The following is a 10,739-nucleotide window of genomic DNA, read 5'->3' on the forward strand; positions in this document are numbered from 1 at the left end:
GCAGAAACAAGCTGTGACCACAGCATTGACATATCATCACATTTTAAGTTCATATCATCACATTTTCATATGATGAACTTATTAGCAAACAAATGTTTATTCAGCTTTATTCATGCTTGATTAGTAGTATGCACATAACATAAAAAAATTCTGTTATCAAGTTGAACAAATATCCTGAGAGATCTTTTAATGAGGTTCCTAAATACCATGTGGAGGTTTGAAGTCCCTGAACAATAAAGCGAGAATAGTTTGCATAGCATTCTTCTGCACACACTAATGGAGTGACTGGATGGTGACAGCAATAATGAGCACACCTCAATGAGTAAAGTAATGAACAAACAATGTCAGGATTAGAGCCTTTAACTCCTGCTGGGCCCAGCCATCCTCAGACTGAATGCTCTTGTGCTACAGTACCATGAATCACTGCGGATTGGAGCGTCCACCAGATGGCACCGATATGTTCATAAACGGCAGACTACAGCAGATGGAGGGAGAGAGAAGCAGTCAAGACGACATACTGTAAGAGACAGAGAATGGCAGAGTGGAGCAGATGGAGAGAATTACACGGAGGAGAGCAAAAGGATATCAGAGTAAAGAAAATAAAGTGTATGTACAGAATTACAGAGAAGAGGGAATGCACAAGGTCATGTGACAGATTTGTTAAGAGCAGTGCTGCTGCTGTACCGATAAAAGCCAAGGGAAAACTAACCTTTCCTTTTTAGAAATAAAAAAAGTTCCAGCTCCTTGAACAGCAACAGACTGCAGACACTTCAGTCTGTGAAATGCTGTTTTCCTGCATAAGTTTGTGGTTTTCCATATCACATAAATTCACTTTTTTGAAAAGGCTTAGCAGTATGTAAGAAATAAAAAAATAAATGTCTGAGCAGAGGCCAAGGCAAAAACATTGCTGTGACAAGAAGTTTGTTCACAAGTGAAATGACATGAAGTCAAATTCACCGCAAGCTCCTGCAATGCTGTTCTGTTAAAGGTTTACTATATCCTTCCTCAGAATATGCTGTTTTGTGCTTTATTGTTTGAAAAAAAGTTGAAATGGTAAATGGATTGCAGTTGTATAGCGCTTTTCTAGTCTCTAGTCTGAGGCTACCATACAAGGTACCACCTGCTACTCAGTAACCATTCACTCACCCTCAAGTGGGATTTATACTTGTACGTCAGCTTTAGCCAGAGCCTACTCCGTAGCCTACACACATGGCCTACACCACTGTGACCATTTATAACTTGTGGGGTTGTGTGTCTGTGTCACACTGCAGTTATAGCTTCAAAATACTAATCAGCGTCTGGGTTTCTGTGAAGTGTTGTAAAATTTAGTTGATTTAAAACACTTGCAAAACACACATCAAACACACATTAAACATGGCTTCACTATAACTCACAGCATTCACAGACAAAGCATTTATCCATTACTAGGCACGTTTTCCAAACAAGTACAACATGCTAATCATTTCAGCACAAGCCTATGGCATTTTACATTGTATAAATTAGCCTAGCAGCTAGCAGACTTTTCCTCTACTCATATGAAGCCAGGATAAATCACACACAAGACTTAAAATGTTATTTTGTGGAGGCATTATTGTCTTCACAGTTTATTTCTGGGGAGGTGCACGTCAGGTTACGGCATAGTGTACAGTGTAGGCTCTATGTGGACGCAGAGCCTATGCCATAGGTATGGCCTCAGTTCGACGCAGAAATATAAATCCTGCTTCACACACCGATGGAGCAGCCAACAGGAGCAATTTGGGGTTAAGTGTCTGGCCCAAGGATACTTAAACATTCAGGCTGGAGGAGCTGGGGAGCCTCTGATCAGTGGATGACTCGCTCTGCCTGAGCCACAACTGACTTTGTTTAGCTTTCTATCCTTGGACCTTTTGAAGGTCTTGTCTCACACTTGACGACATTTTTACTAGATCTTGTCTCAGTCTCAGACAAAGAGGACTCAAGACCACAACTGTGGGGAAATCACAAATGTGTTGAATAAAGATGGTTGTGTTTGTTTGCTTGCTTGGGGGAAACAAAGGAAGATTCCCATGCATAAAATTCACCTCTGCAATGCCTTGCGATTTTTTAACACGACATTTTCACATTTTTTGAGGATTCAGCACCCATTCATACTTCTGAGGGTTGAGCGTGTTTGTTTGGACTTCTGATTAACAAGACATTTCTCATGGTACACTTATACATACACATACAGCCATATACAGTATGGCAATAAAAGAGGTGACTGAAGAGGAACCTTCATTTGTTTTCTGTGGGTGTTTTTATGGGAATGTGGATCTTTGAGATCAGTCTGAGGAGTACCTATGGTTTGCATGTGGGACTCGCTCTGGTCTCAGTCTTGGGCTTGACTCAGTCTCGCCTTGCTGGGGGCAATGATCTTGGTCATGACTTGGTCTAAACCCCTCAAAGGCTCAGTCTTGTCTTGGTTATGATACACTCTGGTCTTGGTCATGACTTGATCTCAGTTTAGGTGGTCTTGACAACATCATTGCCTTTTATCCAATAAATCCGTCTTTCCCAGTAAATCCAGTCTTCAGGTGTTGTCTCCTTTTTGGTGATCCACACATAATAAACACAACATCTCAGGAAGACAAGAGAAGAAATGAGAGTGGATTTTAAGGCTTCTTTTAGAGGAAACTGGTGAGATCTGTGTCTTTTTCTTGGCACCTTCTCTGGCTCTGAGCATTGAAGCTTAACACTGGATGTTCAGGTGTGTGTGTACTCAGCTGCAGGAGGTGTTGTTTGGCAGTTGTGGAGCTAACCGTGTTGCTCAACGGTGGAGCTCTGCCTGGTTGTCTTTGTCCACGGTGCTGAAGTCCATCAGTAAAACTAGAGAATTTTTGTCCTGATTTAAGTCTGACAGACAGCTTTTCATCTGCCTACAAATCACACAGAGCCAGTTGGTAACATGTTGTAGCTAAAGCCAGGCTTATCATTTTAGGGAACTATCAGCAACTTATCCCACATAATGCCTTGCAGGATTTCAGGTAGTGCCATCTGTTGGCATGATCACCACAGCAACTCTGAAATAAATCTAGTGTTTGGAAAAGACACTGGTTTACAAAACTCAGGACACTGGCACCTCAGATTTTGCTTTCCATCCTTATTCTCCTGTGTGTTGAGGGCCTAAACGTCAGGGTTGCAGCAACAAAAGTATTTCGGCTTAAGGGTCCAGTGTGTTGAATTTAGGGGAATACATCAGAACAAACTGAATATGATATTGTTTTCATCAGTGTATATTCACCTGGAACTAAGAAATGTTGTGTTTTTGTTAACTTAGAGTGAGCCATTTATACCTACATGCGGAGCAGGTACTCTTCCACAGAGTCCGCCATGTTGTTTCTACAGTAGCCCAGAATGGACAAACTATCTTACAAGCGACACAAAGCGATGCAGGGCAACTGTCATTATTAGTTTCAGATCGACATAGCTGCCATTTTCACAGCCAGTGCCCATATTGTGTAAGTAGCATGTACTTGCACCCATCTGTTCACCCATGGGTGTGCAGGTCTTAAAATTAGGTGTGGTCAGGCACATTGTTGACGTACTTTTTTTCTGAAGCAGCAGAAAGTGATTATGCATTTGACCAACAAAAACCTGGTCTAAAATCAGAGCAGCAGATTATTTCCCTGCTTTTTAAAGGGCACATTAACCACTTGTTACACATACAGGAACACATGGATGGGTTGCGGGTGTCTTAAGTCATACATCATTCACGAGGAAACTATTAAAGCTATAGTTGGTAATCCTGTTCAGAAACACTTCTTGTTATACTGGGTGAAATGGACCTTCCATCCCGAGAGTAGTCAATACATAATGTGTTCAGAAAAAGGAATGAAAAAAATCTGACCTCTGTGGCAGCTGCAGGCCTGTAAAAACTCTGACCAATCCCTGCCATTCGGTGCGAATGGAAAGAACCAATCAGATGCCTTCATGTCTCGTCCTGCCCAAGCCCCCCTCTGTCCCTCCCTCCCTCCTCCCTGCGTGCAATCATCACGTGTCACCGTTGCTGGAAATATTCAGCACACTCCTCAGCAGAAATACCGAGTTAGCAGGAGTTTGCTGAGCAATGGCAGAGAAAATGCAGCCAAAAGTACCACTTCCAGCATTACTTGTAACGGCTCACCCCACTAATCAGGCTGAGAAAAGAAAGTCGGAGGCAGAAAAGGCTGCGAAGAAAAAGGCTTTGGATAAAGCAAGAGGACAAACCAGACATCAACATCGATGCAGCTTTTGAACGGTGGAGACAACTGAGGGAGCTGAAGGGCCTGAAAAGTGATGCACAGGTTGCTGTCTTTCTGTTGGACAGGTAATTATTTGTTTGCTTCGGGGGGATTTGTTATTTTACTCGGCTCTCCTCTGCCCTGCTGACTTCTACTGCAGGATGCGCGTTCAAGTTTGTGGAGCCGTGGCTTTGGACGGAGCACTGACGGGAGGGGGAGGAGGGGGTGGAGCTTAGAGGAGGTGCCGCTTTCAAATCTTGCTAGCTCTCCAACATTACCAACTATAGCTTTAACTACATTCTCTTAAATGTGAACAGAGCAGAGCAGAGCTGTTGCCAGCTGCTGCTTCACAGACTCCCTGTTAAGAGAGACGCTGTGCAATTACACACGAGCAACAGCGTAACTTTATTATTATTATTATTATTTAGGATTATTTCAGAAGCTGAAAGTTTGGTTCTGTTTCCTCTGTTGAGTTTTTAGTTTTGCTGCCAAAATGTCCGGTAATATTTGCTACAGCGACATTAACGCTCCTGCTGCATAGCTGCAAACCACTCACTCCTCCAATTTGTTGAATCCACCTTGTAAATAGCAGCTTGCCAGGTGCAGGCACACCTGGCTTTTCAAGGGAATAAGAGATGACACTCTGGTTGAATTTATATGGATTGTTTGGGTTAGGGCCCATTTTGTCTCATGCCTTTGGCAATTTCAGCATTTCTCATCAGTATTTAACTTTAGTAAGTGTTTTGAGTGCCTAAAGACAAACATAAAAAATAATGATCATGCTTTAGTTACTATGAGCACATATTGTAGCTTTAACAAAGGAAATACACCAATCAACCAAGTGAAGTGAACATTGATCATCTTGTTACAATGCAATGTTCTGTTGGGAATACTTTGGTTCTGACATTCATGTGGATGCTACTTGACACGCTCCACCCACCTAAACACCAGTGCAGACCAGATACCCCCCCCCCTCATGGCAGCAGCAGTCCCCAGTAGCAGTCGCCCCCTAGCAGGACAGTGCACGATGCCCCACCAGAAAAAATGCTCAGGAATAGCCTTAGGAACATGACAAAGAGCTCAAGGTGTCGACCTGGCTTCCAAATTCACTGGATCCCAATCTGATCAAACATCTGTGGGACATGCTGGTACCCCACTTCACATCTCACAGGACTCAAAAGATCTAAAGCTAATGCCCTGGTGCCAGACACCAATTGACACCCTCCAGAGGTTCTGTGTCCGTGCCTTGACAGGTCAGAGCCAAGTCCAGTCCAAGGAGCACCCACCGTGGATCGGGGTTATCTCTAGTGTACCAGCACTTCCCTCAAATGTCCGATCAGATTGGGATCTTGGGTATTTGGAGGCAAAGTCGACACCTTGAGCTCTCAAGTGCTATTGCCGTGAGGGGGGTTTATTTTGACTGCACTGGTGTTCGGGTAGGTGGAGCATGTCAAGTAGCATCAGCATGAATGCCAGGACCCAAGGTTTCCCAGCAGAACATTGCGCTGTAACAAGATGATCAATGTTATTCACTTTACCCGCCAGTGGTTTTAATGTTTCAGCTGGTTGGTGTATGCTGTCAACGAACATTTTGCAGCTTGAGCAAAAATTTTCCTTCAAGTTGTTTCCTTATTATGTTGCTTAAAGTGTAATTCAGGCTGTCTTACATCTCTCTGTAGTCATACTGTTGCTTAGGATGTTCCTTAAACAAGAGAGTCCAGGGTTCCTTGCTTTAAACTCGTAGGACCCATGACAACCTTCTTCCACCGGTTGCACCCTGCATTGTTTCCTTGACATTCAAAGCAGCTTTAAACAAAAATGATTGAATAAAATCTGAAATACTAATTTTCTAGGTCAACTCTAGGTAAGTCCTCCCCTCTTTGCTTTTAAATTAATAAGCCAGTCACTTAGCCTACAACATTAGAAAATCAGATTTCATCTTCAAATCAACTCTTCACTTCTCTGAGAAATTTAAAGAAGTCTCTCATTTCTAAAAATGAAATGTTCATCACTTGAAAAACTTGGCATCTGCTGTGACAAAATGATTATTGGCAAGAAAGTGAAGCAGAGATGGACTATTATTAAAGTCATGAGACACCCTGAGATATTTACCCAGAAAATACTTGTTATTGCCTGTAGACCATCTGCGTTTCTGACTTAAAAAGAAATTAAAACAGCAATTTGGAAAAAAAATATTATTAAACAAGTTGCATTTACTGATTCATTCTGTACATTTCACAGAATTTCACAGAATCAGGTCGGATCCTTTGTTCTTTGTCTGATCCTTTACTTTTGTTTTCCTGTTTTCTACAAACAGCAGACAGTCACTGGCTGTTTCACTGTTTAATGCACTTCAACCAGAAAATGTATTATTTAAAGCTCATTCAGCCATAAACAACTACTACTTATACTACTTGAAGATATGGCTTAATACGGGTATGATGTCTCTCATTTTTTTTACAGTACAATCAGGCAATTTAATGTTGGGTTGAGAAATACATGCCTCCTTTTATTGGTCCCAATATCATGTAAGCCTGGAAAGTTATTTTTTGTCTGTCTTTCATCTCTCATATCTGCTCCTCTATCTATCTCTATCTGGCAGAAACTAAACCAGTGAACCAAAACTACTCGGCAGATCAGAAACAAGCACAGTCTGTTCACACAATGAGATCTCATTCCTTCTCATCATAATTTGACACTTGGGCAGAAGCCCTCAGCATAACTAAAATGATGCCAAGTTCAGCCTTTGGGTTGAATCTTGACCCAGAAAGGGTCAGGGGTCAGGTTTAGACCAGTAGCTCTTAAAATTTTTTACACTACGTACCTCCTCTGAAAATATTAGGCTATTCAAGTATGACATTAAAATAGTGTGTGTCTATGTGGCGTTCACACGGAAAGCAGGTTTATTCCTATTTAGAAAATGATTTATTGTTGACTGTTTTCAGCCACAGCTACACTGTGCAAAGGTGTAGCCTGTGCACCAGAACTGGCTTAACTCTTCCATAACCTTCACACACCGCAAGGGCCAGCCACTTATCAGGGGCTGTGGAGACTCAGTTGACTATAGTCCATTTCAGTTTCAAATATTACTCTCCTGATCTGCATCTCCCTTTATTATAGTTCTCTTTCAACGTGGTCTCACTCCAAAGTCGGCAAAAACCAGGTGTAGTAAGTGCTTACAATTGTTTTAGTTAGGCTCAACTGGACATCGCGTCATAGACAGTTCTACAACCGGCAGTAAAAGACAACTCTGTACATTGCATACTTCAACAGTTGTAATTGAAATACATCAGTAAAACAGTAAGCTATTTACTGATCTGTTTGCATCTGCAGCTTGAGTCACTCGCGCCGTGATTGTCACGCTAGCCATCTAATCAGGCACAGGTGTTACTACCGGTATAATGCCTTACGACTGCTCTGGTTGCTTACATACAGTCTCGCACTGGTTTGCCCATGAGAATACAGATTACCAAAACCTTTACCCAATGCATAATCAAAGTTAGATAAACACAAAATAACATTCAAAATGACGTCATTCCAAAAATTGCACTCAAAGTCAGATTTGGAACCTGGGTTACACAGGGCTCGGGCAATGACTTCTGGCATCAGACTCCAATGAAAAAAGCTGTCCTTTCACCTTTATATGATTTGCGGCTGGTTGCCATTATTTTTTGACGGCGCCCAGTGGCATCAGGTGGAAATGCGGCAGGACAAAAACAAAAGTTAAGGGGGCGAAAAGTCCCACTAACAATTGAAATAGCTTTTCAGGGATCTCATAGTTTAAGTACTTTAATTTGAAACATTATATTTTGATAGCATTATATGTGTATATATATATATTTAAATTAATTTATTCAATTTCTAAATAACCAGAGGGAGCTCATATACTGCCAGTGCTACAGGTGCTACAGGTATAGTTTGAGAACCAGTGGTGTAGGCAACAAAAGTTGGTTAGGGTTAGGAAAAGATCATGGTTGACATTAGTCACATTAGTCAACTCACGTGATCTAATAATTCAATTTTGACTTTTAGTTTCATGGGGGACAGGAACACCAGTCTCCTGGGTCAAAGTCCTGTGCTTGTTGGACCCGTCCATCTGCCCTTCCACCCCCCTAAGTAGACTTTTGCTCTCTTTATCCTACACCCGTTGTTCTAAAAATCTAATAGTGACTTGGATGGGAGTTGGTTGAAAGCCTTGTGTGCCTCATACAGACACTAAAGGGTGTCCCAGGTGTCACTATAGTGACGCCACTATAATGTCACTGCCCAAGTGGCGTATTTTGGTGCCCTGGGAGGGAGACCGGGCATGTTCACACCCACACAGTCCTAAGAAAAGGCAAAATAGTGAAAACACCCCTGTTGGTTTACCATGGGAGTGTAGGGTCTTTGACAAAGCCACAAGACTCCCATCACATGCAGTCGCCAATCTTTCTTGTCTTCATCCGAGATGTTTTCTAAAGATGCACACATGAACATCGGATGATCTGTTCGTGTGTAAGTAGTGGGCTTTCTTTGCCCCTTCCACAAGCCTCTTTCATCTTTCCCCTCATCATTTTAAGTGCCATAAAGAGGCCAGGTCATGAGTACCTTGGATATGAGGCTCTCTGTGGGTAAGAGGGCTTAAGAGGCTGCCTCCTCTCAGAGGCATGTTGAGTTGTATACGAGCTGGTCTGGACCGCTCATAACATTATCAGCAGGAGTCCTAGACTGCTAATACTATCACGCTGAGAGAGAAAGTCAAGCAGCGACGGAGGAAGGGAGAGGTGTGAGTGTGTGCTGCACTTAAATTGCAATGAGATGTACCTCATTGGTTGATGGTGACATGCAGGGAATTGAGGAGAAGAGCGTTGACGTGTGTTAAGAAGTGTGTGAACACACATGGTAGTTTGGGGGTTTGTGGACAATATTCTTCATTTGTTGGTTATATAAACAACCACAGCGGGCAATATTTCCAAAATCTGTGTGAGAGTGAGAGAGTGTGAGTGTGTGTGTTAGATCCTTAATATAATCACACTGTGGTAGTCGTGCACACGCAGAAAAATACACAGAGGGGTCTGTGGGATGGATTAGATGGCGGTGTGTGTAATTTACACATTCTGCAGGTCAATATTTTCCCACTGTGTTTTCATAAGCCACTGAGATTAATTTATTTATCTTATGCGAATACATTTTGTTTGTAGAAAGTCCTTCTTGATTTGCGTTTTTGCCGTTCTGAGAGTGAATACGTGTTCTTTTTTTCCTCTTCATCCGATATCGCTGTTGTTTACCTTCACAGGTTACTGGTTTTCTTGTTGTTTACAATCAGTTTTGTTTACCTTGTGGCTCCCAATGCGCTGCAATAAAGTTCAGAAGGGCATAAATTGGAATTGAAACACTGTCGGCAGCCTTCAGTTTGTGTGTGTTTTACTGCTTTATCATACAGATGAAGGCATTATTCCACTCTGAGCTGCATGCTTACTGAGCTGCTGCTGCTGCCATGCAACAGAAGAGATATTTAGGAAGGTGTGAGCCATTAGTTATATTATCTGGTAACTAGTTGGTTAAACGTTTGGTTGGTTGAAGAGCAATTTGTGATATTCAAATAATAATTTTGCATATTACTTCTGCAGGATAGATGCTGGATTGATGCATGAAGAAAAGCTTTTATAGAGGTTTTATAAAATTGTAACCATATTAGTTTTTGTCAAATTGTGTCAGAGGGATTTGTTCATGAGTAGAAACAAAACCTGTCTTGGGATCAGAGTGTCCTGCACTTCAAACACTTCAAGCAAAACTTGTTTTCAAAAGCCTTTAGCCATTTAGTTGTCTGCTCTTTTGTTTTGGCACATTTCTGAAATGTTTAGCTTGGGAAATTGATGGATTCATTTGTGGATCTTAACCTTTTTTTTTTATCATACACACAGCACTTATGTCAACACTTTAAGAGTACGGAAATGAAACAGATGTGCCAGAAGAGCTCCAGCAGACACTGCGGACATCCCCTGCAATTAAAAGTCAGATTTTAAATACCAGATTTAATGGCAATCCATATGATAGTTATTGAGATGTTTCATTCTTGGTCAAAGTAGTGGACAGACAGCTACCGCTATTGTAGCAAAAAACATATTAAAAAAAAAAAAATAATAATAATAATTTATTGCCATCCTTGTTATTGTATTTTGGGGTCATGTTCACAAGTTGGGGTAAAATGGAGCGTGAGATGGACAGGCGGTTTGGCGCAGTGTCAGCAGTAATGCAGGCTCTTTGGCAGTTCGTCGTGGTGAAGAGGGAGCTGAGCCAGAAAGCTTTTTATGTACCGGTCCATCTACAGTATCTCACATAAGTGAGTACACCCCTCCCATTTTTGCAAATATTTCATTATATCTTTTCATGGGACAACACTATAGAAATGACACTTTGATATAACTTAAAGTAGTCAGTGTACAGCTTGTATAGTAGTATAGATTTACCTTCCTCTGAAAAGTACTCAAAACACAGCCATCAACATCTAAACAGCTGGCA

The sequence above is a fragment of the Epinephelus moara genome, chromosome 8 (assembly GCF_006386435.1).
Source record: "Epinephelus moara isolate mb chromosome 8, YSFRI_EMoa_1.0, whole genome shotgun sequence".
Classification (NCBI taxonomy): Eukaryota; Metazoa; Chordata; class Actinopteri; order Perciformes; family Serranidae; genus Epinephelus; species Epinephelus moara.